The following is a 25095-nucleotide window of genomic DNA, read 5'->3' as shown; positions in this document are numbered from 1 at the left end:
AATGAGGCAAGTACTGAGAATACTAGAGCAGCTACGAAGAAAGACGTTTAGAGAGCCTGAAAGAACACCTACTAATTGTCTTGCATTTTAAAAGCCCTTCTGTGTACACACTTTCTCTCGCCCCAGATTTCTTAAGGGAAGTTGAGAGAAAATCGTTTTGGTAGTGTCGACGGGGATTGATTGCGGGTCATTTGGGAGGAAATTGAAGTCGGAAGAACTACGTGGTTTTGTCTTGCTAGTTCATCCGTTTTCTACTACTTCTTTTGTTTTTTATCTTCCAGATTTTTCTTTTCCTTATTTTTATACGCTCTTATTTTTATTCCTTCTGAAACATAAGCGAAATTTCACATATACCTAACTGATTCTCATAATCTCATATAAAAAGAATAGTCAAGATATTGTGAACATTTTCACTTTTACTTGTTGAGTTTGTAAAGCGGTGAATCTATACATATAAAAATGAAAGTCACTACGGTATGTTTGTAACTTAATAACTCTTGAACCACCCGACAGATCTTGATCAAATTTTCAACATGAATGAGATTCGGGCCTAGGTGTGATGTTTTTATTTCACTTAGACGGTCCAACGTAGGGTTGGGGAAGGGAGATGGTTTTTATCATTTTATTTTGACTTAGGGGAGGGGGAGGATAAGATATTTAAAATAATCGAAAATGATCGATATTACTGAGGAATCCATAGTTTTGGGGGTCGCTGTGATGAACAGTGACACTTCCGATGTCGTTTAAATCCAAATTCAGCCCGCAACGAGGGAGGAAGAGGGGAGAGATATATAAAATGATTGAAAATGGCCGATATTAATATCGAATCCATAGTTTTCAGGGTCGCTGAGACGAACAGTGACACTTCCAATGCCGTTTAAATCCAAATTCAGCCCCTATTAGTACTTTATGTCCAAAATGAAACGTAATCTCCCCGTATGAATAACATGTATTCTGCTAGTAATAAAATATTTGGTGCATTGATCTCTATATAAAAAGAAAAGGTCCTGACTGATTGACTGCTTGATCAACGCTCAGCCCAAACAGTTTAAGCTAGAAACTTGAAATTTGGACAGGGCATAGGATTTGTAATGCAAGGTTCCACCAAGAAAGAGTTTTGGGAAATTCCACGGGGAGTGAAGAAAAAGGTGAAAAGAAAAGGGGCGGGAGTTACTTGTTATAATTGGATGGTCATGTATGTAAATTCGTTAAGGTTGGAGACATGAAATTTAAACTTTATTAGACTTTTTTATTTAAAATAATTAAAGACGTGTTTCATTGTTTTTGATGTTTTCCTTAGAAAAGAAGAAAAGCCTGGAAGAGAAAACGGACGGGGGTTGTAATTGTTAAAATAACATTGCCATACTCTCAAGTCCCTGTAACTGTTAAAATAACATTGCCATAATCTCAAGTCCCTTAAGAATAAAGACATGTTAAATCAAGAATTGTTCCAGTGTTTTTTAACCTTTCCCTTAGAAGAGAAGAAAAAGGGTGAGGTTACAATTGTTATAATGAGATAGCCATATCTCGAAATTTCGTAAGATTCAAGAAACGTTAGGGATACGAGAAGTGCGAGATCGTAGGCTGAGCAAATTCGAGGGTCTGGAAGCGAAGTTCACAACTAGCCGAATGTTAGTTACTACATATACAGAAAACGAAACTTTTCTTTTGATATTTTGAACAAACATGATGTACGCTGTTTTTATTTACAATCAAGTCCTTTAGCAACTGTGATGAATGCAATTTTATTATTTATTAATTTATTCAACTTTTTTTAGATACTAATAAAATGAAGCTTTTAGTTTAGTGCCCCACGGTTGTGCCCTTTAGGGTAAACAAAACATATGTTTAAAGACAGTGAATGATTATGATAGAATTGGTGGATGGAAATGTTGGAGATAACGGAAGATCCTCGGAAAAAATCAAGAAAAAAGTGTCGTTTTAGATATAACTTATGAGGCAAATACTTGAGCATTAACTATCAACAACAATAACAATAATGAGAAATAAAGTAGAAGAAAGTCGACCATGACATGTAATTAAAGATATCATCTCTGTGTTCATCATGTAGAACTAGAAAAAGCCTTGGAGAAGCATCAAAGTGGTCAGCCCCGGGACTCGAACAGAAAACTTCCGATTGTTGAAGCAAGAATGCTTACTAACAATAGGCCACGATTTATAAATTGTACATTATAATGCTGTAATATTACAGGCGGTCTCTGACAAAAGAAAGTAGCATACCTTTCTATAGCAAATTAACAAGACGCTTATATTTTTCAAAACAAATATACTTTTATATATACTGTTTTTCCCTCGAAAATAAGACAGATATTTTTTCTTAAAAGCTGCATTAGAATTTATTTTCAGGAGATTCCACGTAGCTCATTCCTTCGAAGGGTTTAATCTGCAAAATGAAAAAACTGTGCCTAATGACTAGAACCGTTATCCTTACCAATATCCTCTATGATAGGTGAGAAAAATAAGTTTTGTTGAGAGGATTGCCATGTCATTAACTGTATTTTATATGAAAAAAAATGTCAGCAATAGTAACCTATAAATAAAAAATATAATCCTCGATTAAATACAAATAGATAAAAAGACTATTGGGTTGGTGCGAATAAAATGTTCCTTTTGACTTCATTTTGAGAATCTCATATCATCAATACAATACAGGGATGAACTAACGTCATGCATGAAAAGCCACACACTCTGGAACATCTCCAGCAAACAGGTTGGAAGTACTCAGACAGTTAGGAGGCAGTAAGTAACTGCACAGAATCGTATGTAATTGGAACTACTAGAGATTTTTCTTTTCAAATTCAAACTGAGAGATCCTGCACCGCAAGATGAAAAATTAATAGCGTATTTGAGACAGGAATGACAAATGGAGGCACCGTTCGTTGTTGGTTTGTTAAATTTCGTATCGGTGACACAACATTGCAAAATGACTCTCTCATGAGCACCAACCATGTTCGTATGAACTCTTCAGGAACACCATGGAAGCAGATCCTCGGCAAAGTCTCGTGCCATTGCTGACAAGTTAGACATACATCGTTTGGTGGTCCCGTACAATCAATAAAATTAAAAAGATTGAGACATGAGTTGACACCTGCCAACAAGAATCGCCGTCTGGAGGTATGTAGTTCTCTGAGTGTACGGAATAATCAAGTAAGTTTCCTGCATGGAATTGTTTATTATTATTATTATTATTATTATTATTATTATTATTATTATTATTATTATTATTATTATTATTATTATTATGGAAAATGAATCTGCTACAACAACCGGTAAGGACAGTGATTGGATCTTGGTCAAGGTCCGGGGCTATTTCCGAAACCTCTAGAAAATATTATTTCTAGTATGGTGATCTGTAGTAGAGTTGATGCATTATGTTTTTCTCCGTGCAGGCGAAATCATCATCGCGGATTATTATAGTGCTTAATTTCATGAAATTACCGCACTTTTGCTTGCAAGCATTGCTCTTTTTCCAGAAATGTTCAAAGCCATAATTCACAATACATGCACAAATGACGCTCAAAAGACATCGTAGACTCCCCATAAATTGTAGTATAAAACCATTTCTCATCTGCCATGTACTCCTGAAGTGTCTTCCACATCGACTTACAGACTGCTACATCTCTTCAAGCATCTCGAAGCACTTTTTGGGAGAAAATATCCTTTCCTGATGATCGGACAATACGGCCTACGGTTGAGGACTTCTTCACATCACAGACTCCAGATTTCATTCGCAATGGAATCCACACATTAGCTGAGCGACGACAAAAGTATGTAGTTACAGACGGTGACTAGTTTTATTAACCACGGTTATAGACATCTGTTCCTTTGAAAATGAAACACTTGGAGTAGACATTTCTTTCGCGCTAATCTAATAACTGCAAGTAACTATAAAGTAACTCGTTCGAAGGCCTCAATCACTGGGATATATTTCGGGAATATGACTAAAGGTCTTACAAGCAATCTGAAAAAATATGTTAATGCTCATTTTTTGGTAATGTTTTGTTTTTAGGGAAGCACGGTATATTATCTGACAATTTCTCCAACTTCGTCAAAGATGTTTAAGCAATATATATAAGCGAACAATAATAGTCGTATGTATGTAAATGTGATTCATGCGCAATAAAGCTATAATTATTCAGTTCATGTACGTGCAATATAGCTATCTACGTTTTCAGTCTACCTCCTTACAGTCTTCTAATATTTAGTTCTTCAGGCACCTTTTTGAATCACAAGAGAAGAAACTAGCCAGCTTATTCTTGTTCTGCTTGTTTGGTTATCTACTTAGCTAAAGTGAGTGGGGGGAATATACCATAGTTTTTAATCATAAGACAATAGCAAACAGAAAAATACGAGTTGAAGACTGAAACTTAGAGGATAAGTAGTTTAGTCCTTCCGCTAGGCCCTGTGTGACGGTCGTCAAAGAACTAAATACGGTAAGTGATAGAAGGGCGGATAAGTAAACAGCTCCAAATAGGAATCTTTCCCGCACTGTCGGTGTAAGATGCCTATTTCTTGTGAGTAAGATGCCACATCTTTTTGGCATGGCTATCATCGTAAGATTGGGATATAGAACGATTTTTGTTTATTGTGATGTCTAATAAATTATGTACCGATACAATACTGACAGCGGCCTAGCCTAATGTACACAAATAAACTATATGGAATGTGTATAAATAATACAACAGTCAACACACTGTAGGAAAACCCATCAAACATAAAGAAAATAGTACCTTTACTACAAAACAAAGTAATTTTGGTACAGTTATAATACGTTAAGTAAATATTAAGGCAATACCAGAAAGTACAATAAACATTTGGACAATGAATACAGTGTCAGGAATGTTAAACTGTTGGACACTAGAAATGTTCAGAAAACTATAACGTATAAACAGGAACTTGTAAACGTAATGTGGTGTATTATTTTGGAACATAGTGTGACGTGAGCACAACCTTATCTGCTCATTAACCTCTAAGCAAAAACAAGTATTGTCTAAGATTTCCTTAGCCTGTACGATAACAAACAACTAGAGTGCTTAGCAGGATCTTCAGAATATATAGCATGAAACCATTTATGATAGGCAATTCACCTTATCCAATCCACTTTAGGACTACCTGGATCAAAATAATACAAACCACAAAGACTGCAATAGTTATACGATTGTGCAGCATAAGTACTTTTCCTTCTTTCCCTGCTCTTGGCGGTTTTGGTGGAAAATTGTTTCGCAGGCGTGTTTGGAACATCCAAATTCAATACAGATGCCTGTCATTTACATCGGACGTTTCTTGGTACGAGAACTGATACAGGACAAATATCATTGAAAGATACTTGCGGAGACGTTTAAATTCCAGCGGTCAACTCTACATTGGTCGAAGACCGGTCAGAAGAAGCAGAGTTTGTTGGCGTATCTTCACGTGAAAGTTGGTTAGGCGATGTCTTCGTAGACTATGTGTTTGTAGTTCTTCCGTGCTGAGGAAGGCGAGAAGGTCCCGTCTGCGGCTCCAATTCAGCATCAGTAGTGGGGAGTTTTTTAAAGCATATCTGGGTTCGTACAGTGGGAAGCGTGGCCGTCAAGAACGAGTAATACCTTCCCGGTCTGCGCAGGTATACGTCGAATGAAGTGCTGCTGTAACCAGATCATGAACATGTCAGAATTGACGTACGCAGATTTTTGGTTCGTTATTATGATTGCACCATTGGGCATAGAGTCCGCCCACTCCTGCTTTTTGTTCTTACCTTTAAAAATGCATGAACGAGGAAGAAAGAAATCTTCTGCTCTACAACAATAATGACAGAAATGATTTCACCTTTTTCGTCAGACGTAATTTGGTAAGTTGGAGATCCTTTAACACAAATAACGTGTTCTACATGTGCGTTTATCTGGAGACGGTTTCATCGACATCGACGGAATTTGGTAGAATTGTGATGCCTGGAGTGCATTCATCCCTCCTGTTCGTATTTATTCTACTGCGAATTGCAATATTTCTTTCGACAACTCCGCTCGTTGAGACATTCGTTGATATATCCATGGAATTATATGCAAAGACAAAAAGGGGCATATTTAGTCACTATGACAGCAATACAATCGTGAACATCGAATGAGAAAAACAACTGTTATCTCATCTTTTACATTTGTATCAATCTGCAGGTATCCACATATTTCTCTTGCATTTGCTGCTGCTCTGGGCATCTTGTACTACAGCATAGAACTCAAACGTTATAGGCATCTTGAACCGCACTTTTTTAGGCATCTATCCCATTCAGCGGTTCAAGATGCCTAATCCCTTATGTACACGTCATATGCCTCCAACTGCATTTGACTCATATCAGTTCATGGTATAATTTGTCTTCATGTTTACTGCCCAGTTTCAGAATAATAACTTTAATAACTACTTATTAACCACGACTTTTATGCACTTTACCAACTATTTTCAACTATAAGAAAGGGTACTTACCGCACTTCTTTTCTTCTCTTCATTCACACACTACTTCAATCACCTTATTGTTTTGACAAAGTAACAGACATACAATCTTCTCTCTGTTGCGGGCATTCTCTTGCCACCTCGTTGCGTAAGTTCCAAGCAGTGCATTTGTAGGCATCTTCGACGCATAGGCATCTTACCCTTACCCACTCTAAATAAGGGTAAAAAGATAAACTTCGCTCTAGACATAATACTCAGGGCAAAACATTACCAAATAAGACTCTAATCGAAAAATATACAGTTTTCTGAAGTACATTGAATATTTGATAAATAAATTTTCACATTTTCATTACCTTAAACTGGCATGCATTAGCAAAAAGTTTAGTTTACAAACGTATTTGGTAGCATTTCCTCTACGCCTTCTAATATTCAATACCATTATATTCCAATATTATTATTATCTGCATACTGCGTTAATTTTAGGCTGAATTCCAAGTATGGTTTTGCTTTTCAAGTGCTCCTTATGAAAACACATTAATTAAGACAATTTAAAATTGAGAGGAATACCCAGCATTTAAAGCTACGTTATTATTAGACATCTAATCCATATGCTGCGGTGGTAATTCGACCGTGAGTTGTGTAATAATATGCGTCCAAAGTGAAATAGGGATTGGGTTATTTTTTTCTGTACATGATCTGGCATTGTAGTGGAACCACGAGTAAAAGTGAGGAGGAACGCGGGAGAACGTCGTTCCCCACTTCCAAAAAAAAAATACCTATGGCGTCCCTCCACTTCCTAAAAATATAATAGCAAAGATAAGCACGAGGGACGGTATGGCGTCGTGCGTTCCCTTACCTTTTCAGATCCACTTTTATCCCCGGGTGGAACACACAATGGACAATGAGCAGAAGATGTGTATATCTAATGAACAAGGTTAGAAAAACCGTAATTGCAGAGATTAAAATCTTTATTTCAGTACAATAAATGATTTGTAAGCTTCAATTAAGCGTCACATACAGTATGTAAAAGTAACAAATTTTAAATACAGAATTTGAAATGAAATGATTAAAAAATTCAAGCCAGGCATGTAATTCATATGACCAAAGCTTCTGATTCTGCAGCTTCGAGCAAAATAAGTGATTTGTGCATAAGATTTTTAGTACGATTACATCATTAGCAAAACCACAAGCCAGTAGCGTAGTTAAATTTTTGAATATTGGTTGGTGAGGAACCTAGTAAAAGTTTGAGGGTGCTATTCCCATATAGCATCCCAGGACCTCCCTAATTCCCTAATGCCACCAAGATGTACCAACTTAACCACGCTCATTATATATATATATATATATATATATATATATATATATATATATATATATACTGTCAGTTTTTTCTTTTTTGAAATGTAAAAGCTGAAAGGATCGTTGCCTTTACTTAATTTGAACAAAGTGAAAATACTTCCCAGCACATATACATATATAAAATAACCACATGAATATTACATTCCAGGCTCATTATACTAAACGATTTTTTCATCAAGTCAACTCAAAAGATAGTATTTTTTCCATTAGGGGATAATGGGATCAAATATTTCTAGTGCAGGGTATACTCTCCCTCTATAGCTCTGCCATTGCCATAAGCAAAGGTATTACCATGTGATTATTGTTAATTTATAAGTGATGGAAACAAGTAATGCCGTTGATATGAAAATAAGCAACAATTGGCCCGTTATTATTCATCTTCGATTTATTAACAACTATAATCTTGTGTTGGATATTTTGTTTAACAGTGGTGTCAGCCCATCATATTTGCAAATGATTCGTTGTATAATTACTGACCTTTTTTCATGATATAAATGCCAATTGAAAGAAAACTGCTTTCTGTCCTTATTTATGATATAAACGTTCTGATGATACGTTAAGTCTACTCCCGGATATAAACTTGAGAATCTCTCTGTAATGCATTGTGAAGAAGAAAAAGAGACATCAGGTACTTAAATGGAGTTCCAAGACGATAAAGAAAGGAAATAGAGAAGAAACAGTGGAAGACAAAACAGCTTCACATTCTGTGATGGACGAAGTCAAACTCCAAAGAGGACAGATCTCGTTCGTTTTAGGGGATCAAGAAGACCGATGAAACTCGTGATATATGGAGTCTCTGATACATAGCATCCTTTCAGACATCAGCCTCTCATCTGAACCATAAGTCATCCGAGGATTTCTCCATCTCATTCCTTCCTACTTTCGTCTCTTGGGAAAAATGAGTCGAGACCTATAGATTTTTTTTTTCCTTTTTGTATGTGTGTGTATATATATTTTTCAATACAAGAAAGTGATACGAAATAACTAGTGAAGAAAAACGGTTTCGTAAACAAATGATGATATCTAGTTGCCAATTAAAGAGATAAATTCAATAAGAATTTAAAATCCCCATTAATTCATAGAAGACGCAAGTATCTAAGATCGTCAAAACAAGTTTCTCGAGATACTGAATGTTCGATAAAATAAGTGCATCTACTATTATTTTCGTTATCAGAATATATTTATTGCCGACATGGGTTAATATTACTGGAAATATCTTAATATAGTTTACCTATTTATTATCATCAATCCTATTTATAAACGGCGAATGTCTCAGTGCGTCACGCTAATAGATGTCGCTACCTGCGCTATCACTTGCATTCCTGACACCAATAAATGCGCTAGCGTGCAGGCAATTTGCCAATTTAAAACTGTTGTGACGATTTAGTTGCATCTTAAAACTGTACTTTCAATGTAGTTATTAAGATTTAGGCATGAGGAAATATACAAGGAAGTGAAATATATGGAATTTCGGAGGAAACAAGAGGATGTTTCGATTTCAATAGAAAATAAGAGCGGGAAGGTAGTAAGCGAGAGGCGTGACATCTTAGGAAAGTGGAAAAAAATATGTTGAGAACTTGTATGAAATGAAGAATATACCGCGTGCCCTAGATATTAAAGTAGAAAGTGAAGCACACGAGGATGATGAGCGTTTCGCCGAAATGAATTTGAAAAGGCAACCGGAATTAGGAATGGAAAGGCAGCCAGAATAGATAATATGCCAATCGAATTCAATAAGAATATGAGAGACAAGGGCAAAAAAGAGCCGTTCCTACACTGAAATAAAATATATGAAACAGGAGAATGGCCAAAATATTTTCTATCGTTAGCTAAAGAATCGAATATCGCTTGCAGCAAAACTTATGTTTCGGATGATGAACAGAAGATGCTTTGAGGGAATAAATAAAGAAGTTGAGGAGGAACAGTTCAGGATTAGGAGAGTTAAGGGCACTAGAGATACAATTGGCTTATTAAATGTAATCAGTGAAAGGTTTATAGAAAAAGCGCAGGAGGTGTATGTTTTGTTTATTTATGTAGAAAAAGCTCTTGACTGGTGAAGCTGGGAATTGTTGATAAGAGTTCTGAAGAAGGTTGGATTGAAATGGAAACATTGAAGACTCGTAATAAACCTATATACGAACAGACAAGCAAGTGTTAGAATTGGGGAAGAAATTATAGAGAAAAGGGCAATTAGAAGGGAAGTTCGATAGGGATATTGTTTCTCGCTGACGTTATTTAATATCTATCTAGAGGAGATAGTGAAGAGTAGAATGATTAGGTGTATACGGTTTAGAAATGATATGGCGCTTCTTGTGAAATCTGAAATGAAAATCAATAAAACGTTATACAATTTTAGGAAGGGCTGTAAAATATATGAGATGAAAATAAATGTTAGAAAGACAAGAGTCATGGTGATGGGAACGAAGCGGTAGGTGCCAAATATAGAAAAAAAAGGTGAGAAAATAGAACAGTGAGAACGTGAAATGAAATGCAATGAAGTGAGAAGGTGTAATAAAAGTAACAATAGAAATGGCAAAATAAATATTTAGTAGGAAGAAAAGTATATTTTTGAGTCCTTAAATGAAGAGTTTAGGAAAAGACTCATAAAATACTTTGCATTGTAGTGTACTATATGGGACAGAAGTATGGACATTACCCAAAAACGAGGACAAAGACAAAAAGAACCTTCGAAATGTAAATATCGAGAAGAATGGAGGGAATTAGCTGGTCGAACGGAAAACGAATTACAAGATATTAGAAATAGTAAGGGGAAAATTAACAATTTCAGTTAAAGTTGAATAGAGCAAGTGGAACTTACTGGGCATTGGCTGAGAGGGATGTGCTACAGAGTATTGTAGTAGGGAAAAAAAGAGAGGAGTGAAAGAGGCTACAGTTAATGGACGGTATTAAAACAGAAAAAATCGTACGTGAAGATGAAGTGGTTAGCTGAAGATTGTGCTGTATAAGAGCTTTCTAGTTGGAGCAAGTAACTTGTAAACAATGGCAGAATTCCTACGATGATGATGATCAATCAACTTCAACTTAATGTTTCCATGTATTCATTTCAAAATGGATACTGATGATACTGAACATGAACGTGCTTTGCTATTAATTATTATGGCAATGACTAGAACTGTGCCCATATTTAGAGAGAGAATATCATAAATATTAATGTATTGTCAATCATGCGCTCCGTTCAAGGAAGTTTTAGATCAGTAATAAATATTTTCTGAACCTTGTGCAACACATATTATTGAGCCCCAATCAGTAAATTAACTCCGTTGCAGGATAGTATTTGTGTCCCCACCCCCGTTTCCAATGAGTGAGTTTCTCGAAGACGTAACACTTGAATTTTGATCTCCTTCGGGTCCTTTAAATTGATTTACAGATGTGGCTCCCCAGTTGGTTCTGTAGGATCATCTTTGCTCGAGACTCCTTGCTACACCAATGGATCTCCCTCTTTTACTGGGGACCATGAACGAGTAATGCCATTAAAGCAAGTCATGCCAGCATACTCGATCTTACGGCTTCAACAAAAACATGTTGCATGTAAAGTTTTGATAATCATCACAATGATATATTGATGATCGGCTTGGTCATCGTTTCAGTGACTCTTTTGGTATTTTGCATTCAAGGACCCAGTCTGAGCTTGGTATCTGCAGAAACATTGTTCATTGTACAATGTGAGTTGTTTTAATCGTCTTAATATTTAAATGATTTTTACTTTTGATACATTATTTGCAGTTTAACAATAGCGGAAGTGGATCAAAAGAAATTTGATACTAATCTGAAATGTTATAATGTTCAAATCTTACACACAAAATGAATAGACCTAACAGAGAAATTTAAATATTTAGTAATAAGTAGTATGAGCTCCAAACAGTGGACACGGGGCCCACACCGCTGATCGTTACGGTTCCAAATAGAAGGCTTATTAACCACAGAGGCGTAAGCCCGCCATTGAGCCCTATGCTTTGATAGTCCGAGTAGAATTCTTATTATTCATCCCCACAAAACCTTGATTTATGTTGTCATACTACCATTATTTTTTATGTTTTTTTTTAATTTTCGAACTTTACAGATTCCAATTACTATAACGTATTAGATCCAAATTGAATTTAACATGGATGAAGTAGTAAGCAAAATGTACTAATAGGCAATATAATACGCCTATAACAAGCATATGTTTCGTTCATTTTGGACATCTGTAACTGTATCCATCTAGCCGCTCGTTAGACTCAATTTGCTTTAAATATTCCCTTTGCGACATTATTTTCGTGACTTTGTGCCCAATCATTCATATAGTAGGTAAATATAAAGACCAAAATTATACTTTTATATATTTTAACATTTAATTTCTTCATCTTTAATCGCGTGAACATGTTCTACATTAAATAATATCATTCTACTAATCTTCTTTGAATTCTCTTGCAAATGTTCTTATTTGTAACTTCTGTATTATTTTTAAAATTGATTCACGTTCATCATCATTAACTGGATTTAGGTTTGGTTTGGTTCTAAGCTGTTGAAAGTACGCACCCAGATGAACGTAGATACCCTATATTCAGAAATGAAGAAACTAGTAATATTTTATGAAGCAAAAGGCCTACATAACACAAAGGATTGTTTCTATATTTAGGTTTTATTTTATTTATTCTTTCCTTTATATTTTGGAAATGTGCATCCTGTTTTTTTTTTTTTTCCTTTAATTTTGGGGTCCTAAGCTATAGCTTGTCCAGCTTCTACGTAAATCTGACACTCATCATTATAAATACTCTACTATAACTGACAAATCCCTTGCTGCAAATTGAGAAACTTCCATGCACCATAAATGATCTTGAACTAACCTTTTTGTCATTTCGTCGTTGATAATTTTATAATGTGAAAATTAGTGCTGTCGAAATCGTTTTTTGAAAAGGCCGAAAACCAGTTCTTAAAAAAAGTGAAATTTCATAAAACCGAAATGTCTGTTTTGAAAACCGCTTTTGCAGTTTCGGTTTTGAAAACCGCATTTGCGGTTTTTGGTTTTCAGAAAACTGGTTTTCTCAAAAACGGAAATCCGCAAATGTCATAAAAATTCGACAGCACTAGTGAAAATAGTACCACGGCTATGCGAAAGAACAGATAGATGAACGAAGAAACTCAGAAACAGAAACAATACCACGGCGTTCTTTCAACATAGGGCTCAGTGTTGTTAGTTACACCCCAGCTTCCATCGTTAAACGCAAATTATTGCTGCACTAGTAATGATAACTGTATTATTCCTCAGTGATACTGATCTTTTCATTTTTAACAACATGATTTAGCAAAAGAATTTCAATCGCTGCAATACTGCGTAGACGTATCGGGCAGATACATCTACACTGAGAAGTCTACCGTTCATGACCTTGCAGGTACTCATAAATATATAAGTAACTGATTGAGAATTTGTATTAATTTTTAATTTGAGCTATAAACAAAGATTTACGCGGTATATTTTACATTTATGTTAAGTTACGAGCAATGCGTTTTACTATTTTCTGTTGTCACTTTTCACGAAAATGGTTCCATGAGCGTATGAACTTTCTGACAAAATGTGCATTAGCAGAAGTGCTGCCATCTGTTTTGGATGTTCTTACAATTGTTCTTCGTGTATTTCAACTCATAAAGATTCTTTAAAATGGCGCTAAGCCAAGAACATTTCACACCGCGTTTGATTACTTTGCTAGTCATTTCCCGATGCTGCTTTTTCAATCAGGAAGTGTGGTTGCCAAATCACAAGATTAAAGTCCACGATGTTCCTCTTATTCTCAGTTTGTACGTACCAAATAATTTTGTCCCTCATGCATATTTTGTTTTCCTGCCCAGCCTTGCCACGGGCTCATTCTCATTGCCTAACCATTACTTCATTATCCCATACAATAACCATATCCCAGTCATTCTGTTGAATTAGAAAGAAAATGATTAAGTAAACGTTGTTACTAAACAACTCCACACAAAACTACACCAATATTGTTATCAATCCAAAATGTCAAATAGTTGATTTTTTCATTACATTGAATTAACGCAGATGCCGCCACAGACTCTCAGTGCGGTTTAAACGGTTAGAGGGTGTACACTTTGGATTGGAGATGACACTTTTCCAAAAAAGATTTTGGCAGAATCTGCTTGAAGATAACTCCCAATATTCTTTTAGTTTCAATGATTAAACATCAAGTCAGAATAGCTTCATGTCCAAAAATCAAGATTAGAGCAGTTTATTGCTTCCCGCTCTAACTTTAAGAAATTCTTATTTATTTTTTATTTGTTTATTATTTTATTATTTTATTTTATTTATGTATTTATTTTACTTTATTTTATTTTATTTTATTATTTTTTTTGTCAGTGGCGCATATTGGTTTGACGGCTTGCTCTTTCATTGACCTTGAAAGAGCATTAGTAATAGCTGTTGTTGTTCTTGCAAAAGAATCATAATAATAATAATAATAATAATAATAATAATAATAATAATAATAATAATAATAATAATAATAATAATAATAATAATAATAATAATAATATACACAAAATATGCATAACAATGAAAGAATAGTGGTTGGAAATATTTCTTGTGAACTTTAGTTATCACATCATACTTTAATTTAAAAGTCCCACGATTATGCACCAAGCCTAAGGGATACAGTGATATGATGGCTGATAATGGTGAGATGTAGAGAGTGGAAAGAAACTGGCGAACCCCGAGTAAACCCAAGCACGCACACGATGTCTGTTTACCACAAAGCTTACTTAGTGGGAGTAGAGATCGAACTAGGGATCCCACGCACGTGATGAGAGCACTTTATCACTGATGGACTGCGGCCCAGCACAGGCTATTAACGTTTATGACCGTAACCGAAGTGCTGTCATACCTCTGTGCAGTAAAGTTGTTGTGGCTTGTAATGATAAAATGTTAACTTTTACTGCCGTGAGTTTCTTCGAAATCTACGACTCTTGCTCATGTTGCACGCAACATTTCCCTCGTGTTGATATTATAAATCAGCTGTTTTTTTATTATTATTATCTCTCTATATGTAAAGAATCTTTTATGTTCTTGGGTCTTATTCTGTAGCTGGTTTGTGTCATTGGAATGAAAAATTTACTCTCTCATTGACGGTAATCCATATCGCATACCGTACTGATTTTGCAAATGACACAAATGACACAAAATTTTCGTTTAACAGTCTTGCAGTCATCTAACCTCCACAACTTTTATGACAGCTTCACCATAACATTTTTTTTTTTTTTAAGAAAGAGTTTCCTCTTGGCTATACGCTTAGCATTTGAAGACCCAGGTTCGATTTCCAGTTCGAGTTAATGTGATTCGGATCTTGCGTTAAGCTGTGGGTCCACATAGCCTAGCTGGGGGAAGGGACTATACGCTCTAATCAACCAACAAAACAAGTCTTCTGTTGTGTTGTGGTCTGCAGTTTTGTGAAGATTTATACGGAATGAGGATTTTTTCTTTAACCTTAAGACCACAGTTATTGTCCTGCATTTAGACCTACAAACAAACCTGTAATCACTCTATTTTGTAATAAAAATACTCTTTAAAAAAAGGAATGTAAATAAAAGTGACACTTTTCTTCGTAGTATTTTGCTTTCCCGCTACATGTTACTCCACACCGTTCACACAGTAAATGGGACTTGTACGAGTAATCACAACCCATTCTCCAATAGATTCCCAGATTGAGATGCAAGAGCTCGGGGGAAAAAAAACGGCTTTTTTGAAAGAAAGAAAAAAACTCGATTTTTTTTCTGCTTCGCTGTTTTGCTTGGGAAATTTTGAGCTTTTTTCGAAATTTTGCTTTAAATTGATAAAACAGACTTTGTTTTGCTTCTCTACAGCACAAGAACTCATTTGATTAGTGGTTGATGTAGATAATAATATAGAACCTCTAAAATAAACCATGAATTTCGAAAAGATTTTTTTAAATTCTTAACATATTTACATTATGAATTTCAAAGGATTAACCAATATATATAATTTTTTAACCTCTTATACAAAAAAATAAGTACTTTTTTAAAAGAAGATACACAAATAACTAGCAAAATTGTATGTAGTATTTTTACTTCAAAATATCACGCACCATCTTTTTGAAACAAAAAATAAAACATGAGAGAAATACATTTATATGATAATATTAAAACCTGCACATCAAGAGCTTGGTTTCGGGTGGTTCTGTACATTCTTGAAATTTTTAAGTTTTAACTTTCATATACATTATATGAATATTCGAACAAATTTTTCATTCATTGATCACATACGTAATAATGTTACCACCTATCAGGTGCTTGGAATCTGCAAAATCGGTAAAATTCCGAATTCCGTAATGCACTGACTGTTCCTTAAGCTTGTTCAGAATCGGGAAAGTACCAAATTTTCTGTTAATGGATCATATACGTAATAGACTTTTCATCTGATCGTGCGGTTTCCTAGACCTATAACCACCATCACGGTTTACCCAGCCCTGAAGGTTTCTGAATTTTTAACGACAGGAATTCAATATATCATTACGAAACTTTTTTAAAAAATAAAAATAGAAAAACTATGGAATACATTTAAGAATAGTGGAAAGAATCAATCACTGTTCCAATTCACAAGAAAGGTGACAAAATTGAATGTAATAATTATTGAGGCATTTCTCTTAACATTCTATTAACAAGACTGATTCCATACGCAGATGAAATTATTGGAGATTATCAGTGTGGATTTAGGGAAATCGATCAACTATCGACCAGATATTTACTATTTGATGAATACTTGAAAAGAAATGGGAACATATTACCCAGTACATCAGCTGTTTATTTAAAAAGGCTTACGACTAGCATAGGAGGGAAACATTGTACGACATTCTTACAGAATTCGGAATACCGAAAAATCTAGTCCGATTACTTAAAATGTGTTTAAATGAATCCCAAAGTAAAGTCCGAGCAAAAAAATTCTTGTCCATGAGCTTCCACGTCGAGAATGGCCTGAAACAAGGAGATGCGTTATCGCCATTATTGTTCAGCTTTGTTCCGGAGTACGCTATAAGGAAAATTATAGATAGCAACCAGGCCCTAGAGCTGAATTATATTCACCAGGTTACAGCGTATGCTGATGATGTAAATTTAATAGGGGGTGATAGGAGAACAATAGAAAGAAATGCAGAGTCCTTATTAAACGCTTGCAACGACATTGGTTTAGAAGTAAATGCAGAGAAAACTAAATACATGGAAGTTCACCGGGATCGCAATATGGCAAATTATGGATGCGTTAAAATATCAAATAATACTTTCGACAAAGTGGATACATTCAAATATCTGGGATCAATATCACCAGACCAAAATCATATCCACAAAGAAATTAAATGTCGACTGAAATAAGGAAATTCGTGTTATTCCCACCCAACACAAGTACATACTGGTCATGTGTAAAGAATGTTCCTCGAGGTACATTGGAATGTACATGATAGGTACGTGAATAGAGCAATCATGTGAAATACACATGTAAGGAATAAGGTTACTTCCGCCCAAAAGTACGTGCATGACACATACCGAGGAATGTATCTATTATGTGTATATCACGTACCGTGTATGTACTTGACACATTTACTTGGCATTGGCATGTGCCAGGAATGTACTAGGCATGTCAGTAATGTTCCTTAGGGCAGTGCTATGCAACTGGGGGTGCGAGTACTTAAATACTAAAACCTTAACGCTTCATTTTTACGTTCGAATTTAGAAGCTTGTACTTTTAAAAAAAAGCCAAGCAACTAACTCTGAAAATATATGCCCTCCTCCGGCATCTGTGTGGCAATTTAACTATCTATTAAAATACTACAGTAACATTTACGAGCACGGTCACGGTCACGGTCACGGTAATGTTGTAGTTTTGTACAGAGTATCGGGCCAAAGCCCCTGACTCCATGAGTAGGACTGTATAAAAATATATAAAGATATGTTGGTAGTTAGTTGGAAATTACTATTGTTTTGTTATGGATGGAAGTCTACATCTGCAACTGTCGCAGAGTAGCTGATTATGAGTGCATTACGAGTTCTGGAAAGATATTAAAGACGTGGCGTGCGATGGACGTTCCGGAGAGTGCATTCAGTGCCGATGTTAGCTATGGCGGGATTAATATGTCTGGGTAAAGTACGCCAGAACTTACTGTGCGAATGCCGTAGAACTTCTCTAACAGTGGGTAGCTCTAAATCTTCCAGAATCTGACTGTTTCGTGTGTATCTGTCGTGACCAGTGATTATACGACCAGCTCGAGTTTGTACAGTTTCGAGTGTTTGTATATGACTGGGTGAAGCATGTTGCCAGGCAGGGCATGCATAAGAGATTGTAGACAGGACTATCATCTTGAAGATGTGAGCTCGAACCTCATGGGAAAGTGAACTGCAGCGAAAGATGGGGTATAACGCTGAAATTTTTCGTAAGGCCCTTTGTTTTATGTCCCTGATGTGAGCGGCGAACGTTAAACCACGGTCTAAGGTTACACCCAAATATTTGGCGTGAATAGCATGAGGAATACGAGCGTTCTCATAGGTTAAATTTCGTGGAGCACGGATGCGTCTCTTACTGTGAATGACAGCACAGCTTTTGTCTGGATTGATTTTAATCCTCCAACGCCTTGCCCATTCCTGAAAACCGTTTAGTTGTCGTTGCATGTAGATGTAACACTGTGCAAGTGAGCTACTGGTCGTGAAAAAGGCAGTATCATCAGCATATGTTGCGAAAAAGCAATGCGGTAAGGTTGGGAGATCTGCCGTGTAGAGATTATATAAGAGTGGTGAAAGTACAGCACCCTGTGGAACACCTGCTTTGATAGATCTAGACGTGGATTTGACACCGTCAACAGACACATGAAATTTTCTGTGAATGAGGTATGAACGAAGTAAATGTAGAAGACGATCCGGAAAACCTTGGGTGTATAACTTATATAATAGTCCTGCTAACCAAACTTTATCAAAGGCTTTTGAGACATCTAGGTAGACTCCAAGAGTGTGTTGTTTCCTGTTAAAAGCCGCTGTTAAGTGATCCACTACTCGGACGAGTTGTGTAGTAGTGCTATGTTGTGCACGAAACCCAAACTGATGGAAAGGTAGGAGATCTCTATTAACTACATGTTCTTTCAGCCTCGAGAGTAACACACGTTCAAAGAGTTTACTCAAGTGCGACAGAAGACTTATCGGTCTATAGTTTTCCGGGAGCAGTGGATTCTTTCCAGGTTTGGGGATGGTGATGACACGAGCTTCCTTCCAGGTCTTGGGGTAGTAGCATAATTGAAATATGGCGTTAAATAAATAGGTTAAAAAGACCAGTAGTTTTCTAGTTGGATGTTTAAGGATCTCAGATCGAATCCCATCGGGCCCAGATGCTGTCTTTCCTGGCAGACATTTGATATGTTTTTCTATTTCCCGAGGTGTTACTATGGTGATGTCATGTGTTGGGTTTTGTGTCCTTATGCTATATAGTGTGGTTCGGATGTGTTGTTTGAGGTAGGGATCGAGGCGTGCTCTGTTAGGCTGAAACTGTTCTTCTAGAGAGTCAGCAAAAATGTTCGCTTGCGTCTGAGGATCTTGTGTCAGACCTTGAGGTCCTTGTATGACTCTAGCTTTGGAAGCATTTGTAGCTCGTTGGAATGATTTGGAGTATGCCCAAATTTTACGGTCATTTACTGTGACATTTTGAAAAGTGTCTTCCCAGTATTGTTGATTTTGTCGCGTTGTCAGCAACTTGAGCTTTGCACGCAGTTTGTTCCACAGCGTTTTATATGCTGGATGTAGTGTGTGCTGCCATCGACGTCTAGCCCAACGTTTTAGATGAATATAGAGTTGTAGGTGGAAACTGTCACATTGCCCGGTTTGCGTTGGAGAGATTATGGAGATGGAGCTCGCTGCCTCTGCTGTGCGAAGTGTTAACGTGATGTGAGAGACCGCTTGGTCGATGTCCTCAATGGTGGCGGGCCGATCTCGTAGATCGATCATAGTGTTCAGTTCTTGTTTGAAAAGATGCCAGTCAGTTTCTATTTGCTTGAAGATAGGGGCAGAATGAGCGATGCTGCGGTGCGAGACGTGAAAAATGACTGGATCGTGGTCAGAATCTAAATCCGAAATGACGTAAGGATGAACACTAAATGATACATCTTTGCAAAGAGCGACGTCAAGAACATCGGGTTGTCCGCCGAATTTTGGATAATGAGTTGGGTCAGGTGGAGCACTGATGATGAAGTTGGAGGTAAGTAGATATTCATGTAAATCATCTCCAGCAGTGTTTGGAGTAATCGAGTTCCATTCTCCATGTTTAGCATTGAGATCTCCAGCTAAGATGACTTTTGGCCCTAGGTTAGCAATGACATCGAAGTCTGTGGGCTCTAGTTGTGTGGCCGGGGACCTGTACCCGGTAACCAATATTAATGGAACACCTGGAGTTATTAATTGAACAGCAAGTGCCTCCAAAGTAAGTAGGGGTGGTATTGGAATCAACTTGACTGGGAATGCCTTTTTGATGATAAGTAGTAATCCTCCTTTCTGTCTGCCCACTCTATCCTGTCGGTACACAATGTAATTTGGTAGTCTCCAAGTAGTGATCCGAGCTGTAAAGTGTGTTTCTTGTATAAACATGACATCAACTCTGTGTTGTGTGAGAAATCTAATCAGCATTTGTTTCTGCCCCTCTAGACCATCTGCATTCCACGTAGCGAGGACAAGTGTGTGTTGTAGGACGCTGGATTTAGAAACAGCCATCGTCAACCATTTCCGCTATTGTTTCGATGACTGCTGCAGCCTTGGAAGCTGAGTCTGCAGCTTGTCGGAAACGTGTAATACCACGTTTTATGTGTGTTATTATTTTGCGGAAATGCAAGCCCTTGAGGAATGAAAGAACGGACTTTATATCCAGGTCTTCATTATGGCTCTCGTGTTGTTGAGTAGAAGCTGAGTCGGTGTGGGATGAAGTGGAAGCTTTACCATCAGCACCATCCGTAGCCACAGGTTGGACATTGACAATAGTGGGAATTTCCTGATGTGATGGATCGTGGGAACTTTTCTTGGTTTTATCTGGATGTTTCTTCGGCTGCTGTGCCGGCAATTTTAGAGCCTCAGAGTAAGATTTAAATACCGGGCAACCGCGGTAATTTGCCGGGTGATCTCCCTGACAGTTTGCACAAGTGGCGGGTGTGGATGTATCTGGTTTACTGCAAGATTGAGTAAAATGCAGTTGCCCACATTTGAGACACCGAGGATGGGCCTGGCAGGTATCTTGCGAATGCCCCAAACGTTGGCACCTATAACATTGTAGCACTGAGGGAGGCTTATAGGGTTCGATTTGGACCTTGTAATGTAGTAAGTTGTTAATTGCATAGATCTCTTTAACAGCTGCAGTTCTCTCCAAAGCAACCAAGAATAATGGCATTAGGATTTTCTGGCCATCCGTCTTACTTTTGCGGGACATTTGATGGATGCTTGTCGGTTTGTAGCCCAATCTGATAAGATCTTCTTTCAGGTCATCTAATTCTGTATCAATAGGGAGTTTTCGAACAACTACCTTAATTGGCCTTTCAGTTTTGGCTACTCCTGTGGCATATTGAGTCTTCGTTTGTTCACAATAAGTCTTAATAGAGTTATAATCGTCTTTGTTCGCCGCTTGAAGCCGAATGCGCTCTTTGTTGGGCTGTGCTAAGGGAGGCTCCTTCAATGCACGTGACAGGGTCTTTATAAAGGTATACATGTTGGTAATCCCGTATATGAAAATCGGAGGCGGCTTGAAACTGGAGGGCTTGTTAGGCGGTGGAGTGTTGTTACTGGAACTAGGATTGTCCATTTGTTCCGATGACAGAACATCGAACTTATTACTAGTGGGAAGAGGTGGAAATTCTGGGGTTTTATTGATTAGTTTTTCTGCCTTGTTGAGATTTTCCAAAGAAGACCTACGTCGTTTTAGTGTTCCCACTACTGTGAAATCCATGTCTTCAGGCTTATTTGAAGTTGATGGCTGTGAGTTTCTTGACTGCATAGGTGCAGGTGTTTTCATTTTCAGCTTTGCTGGTGTGGTTGTTTGGCCCTTTTTACCTAAAGGCAGAAGGAAGTCTTCCGGTTTATATGTCGCTCTTATTAGTTTGCCCCTGGTACCGGGAATTTTGGTAGATTGGGCTTTTTTCTCTGGTTTGATCGGTGTTTTCTGAGAAAGCATCTTTATTGTTAGAGTGGGGGATGGCGCCAGCTTACAAGAAGGGTAATGGCGTTCCCAATAAATGATATGCTCTTAGAGCAGTGCTCTAAGTTTTAATTTGAGAAGGTGCTTTTCCTCCGAAGAGGAAGCACTACTAATCTTTCGCCGGTATAAGTGCCAAAGTCGTCAACTATTTTCTTCCTTCAGTTATCTCTACCTCCGAAGAGGAGAGTACCAAAATAAATCGTTAAGCCAAGAGGAATAGCAAGGTCGTCAACAGAAAAGATCAATTTGGTGCGTTAACCTCCGTGGAGGTATTCAATATTATTCGACGGTTGTTTCCTTCACCTCTAGGAGGTAAGTAATCCAACCGTATATACGAAAATCGCGACTAAAATAAACCAATGGGGATGGAATACCTAAGTGACTTGGTTATTTTTCTTCGCCAGCTACGAATACCCTATTTTTTTACCTGGTTAGAGATTCCAGGTGGCCAGTTCATTTACGAGCGACCGAGCTCTAACCTATAATCTTAGCATTCAAACCTTTGATTTACGGTTATTTGTGATTTCACGTTTATAACAAAGACAAATATTTTTAAAAGAGTGTAGTTTAAATAAATAACTGAAATAAATATTTTTCACAAAGTTTATCCTTTTAAATTATTGTTCAAAGGCCTTTGCCTTTAGTAAGCCTTCTCCGAAATACATGCAAACGAATTGTGCTGCCATCTTTGGAGCTCTTTTAAAATACACATATATGTTTCTCGACAATGAGATCTCAGAAACTACAGGCTCTAGAAAGATGACGTTTTCACTGATCGATTGCAAATTTCATGTAGATTGTCCAGTTCTAATTGAATATTTAAAAAACATGGGCACTATTTCTTTAGTACATTTTTACGGGTACATTGGAAGTGTTGAAATTTCAAAAAAATAAAATAAAACATCACATCCTAATCATTACACATTCCAACACCACACTGTTGTATATAGCGGTTGTATATGTCTCCGGCATTTGTTTCATAGCCAAATAATAATGGAAAAGGAAGGATAACCATTTCTCCAGTCTAAGATGAACTTTTTTGGGGAGTGTTTTTCCCAATAAGCACCATATATAGAACTGACAATATATTAATTTTGTATGTAATGTATTTGCTTATTACATACTGCATGCAAGAAGAAAGAAAACACTGGTCGTACATGAATTAGAAACTCCAACCGGAAGTAGGCTCAAATCTTGCAAACAGTGCGAGATATTCAGAAAAATAATCGAAAAATTCCCCTTTATGATACCCCTTGGCTATTTTTAAATCAATACGTCTTTAACTTGTGTCTGTAAAGAGACATGTACAGATGTTGTAAGGAATGATAAGGCGATATATGCTCATATGCGAATAATGCGCTGTGTAGAGAGCGCAGGTTCAGCTAGTTTCTTGCAAAAATTCTTCAATCGAAGATTTATAATCGCCACTGATTTTCAATTTTGTCGATATTATCTTCAAATTCCACAGAAGGTGAAAGAAGAAGCTAAATCAGTAAAAGATGTTTCACCGGTTTCAAGCTTATTGCCACTGAAAAGCGACATTTCCTGAAGGATGTCTATATTATCAGGCTGAATTTCTTTAAGGAGTTAGTTTATACTTAAACTTACGTCTTCCCGAAAATTTTATTTAACGTCTAGTTTTAACGTACAGGTTTTGAACTAATTCTCTGCTGTGTAACGTCACAATATAACCATCAATGCTAATTTTATGAGGACAATTCTGACAGTGGGGTTTAGAATGTTACAACCTAGAGAACGCATCAAACGTCAGAAAATTGCAAAATGACACACACAATATATTACAATGTGGCTAAACTCAGAAAGTGGCTATAGAAGTGAAAAGCATATGGCTAAAAAGCCACTATTGGCTCTTTGGAAATTATGTGACTAACGACGTTCTCAAAATGGCCAGATCTCGTCACAAAGTGGCTAAATTGGCAACCCTAGTCGCAATACGAAGCAACTTACGCACAACCATGCCATGGTACATGGGGTATGTGCCATTCACATTCCTCACATTCCAGTGAAGCATGTACAAGTACCTTTCAAGTGTCAGAAATTCCTCGAAAGGCACGTACCTAGCGACACGTGCTATGCATATGAAATGTACATTTTTCAAGTACCAGGTACGTAAACGGTACATATGGAACTTAAATGGCACGTTCCTAGAATGTACCTGGTTGGGTGGGTTATTCCGTTCAAAGTATTTTGTCGTAGCGAATTCTGTCGAAGAATTTAAAGTTTAAAATATATAAACGTCAACCCCTTTAATTTATTTTATAGTTCATGTAGTTTTATATAGTTAGGATAATTTGTACTAGAGACGTGGACATTAAGAAAGCTGAAATATCCAAGCTGGAAGCATTTGAAATGTGGTGTTGGCGCAGAATGCTGTACATATTGTGGACCGAAAGGAAAAGGAATGAAGACGTTCTAAAGAAAGCTAATGAAGGACGACAGATCATAAAGATAATAGGGAAAAGAAGAAACAGCATGCTTGGCCATCTTATTCGGCACTCCGATTGGATCACCGTGCAGATAGTGGGAAAGGCAGAAGGAAAACCAGGAAGAGGAAGACCAAGAATAGAATATCTAGATGCGGTTACAAGAAAGAGGCCTTATCAAAGTATAAAACAGCTCTCCCAAGTGAGAGAAAAGCTTTAAAATTTCCATGTTACACACCAACCTATGGTTGAGATGAACAGAAAGAAGAAGAAGGATAATTTGTCGCATTAGAAAACAGGTATTTGTGTACATACAAGATTTTGAACATGAAGTTTATATAAAGGTCTATATTAGAACATTTTTACGTTTTAAGTACACGAGTATTAGTGAAATTTAGCTACTGCTCTTTCTTTTAAGAAGTAATTTGGTTAAAATTAACAGAATTTCACCAGATCAAAGAGCATATTAAGAACTCAGTTTCATTCAGGAGCCGTATTTGTTGCAAAAGAAATGCTTCATACTGGTAGACTTGTATGTAACTGTAAAAGTCCTGTAATTAATGCATATTCACGAATAAACGACTGAAAAACAAGTGAAGGATATAAGTGCAGGCTATTTATTTTCAAGAA

General features: G+C 36.8%; 1 protein-coding gene and 1 long non-coding RNA gene across 10 annotated transcripts in view; one reads left to right on the top strand and one right to left on the bottom strand.

Moving 5' to 3' along the window:
• Positions 1-25095, top strand: part of LOC145678450 (neuronal acetylcholine receptor subunit alpha-7-like) — an 829132-nt gene that overhangs the window by 601119 nt on the left and 202918 nt on the right. The window lies entirely within an intron of this gene.
• The window catches only part of LOC145678452 (uncharacterized), a 78588-nt gene that overhangs the window by 25432 nt on the left and 28061 nt on the right, over positions 1-25095 (bottom strand). Inside the window, exon 2 of the long non-coding RNA XR_014130397.1 lies at positions 6475-6652. This is a non-coding gene — a long non-coding RNA (uncharacterized LOC145678452). The remainder of the gene's footprint in view (positions 1-6474; positions 6653-25095) is intronic.

The sequence above is a fragment of the Thermobia domestica genome, chromosome 2 (genome assembly GCF_964235325.1).
Source record: "Thermobia domestica chromosome 2, izTheDome1.hap1.1, whole genome shotgun sequence".
NCBI lineage: Eukaryota > Metazoa > Arthropoda > Insecta > Zygentoma > Lepismatidae > Thermobia > Thermobia domestica.
This window is presented reverse-complemented; position numbering and strand designations above follow the sequence as displayed.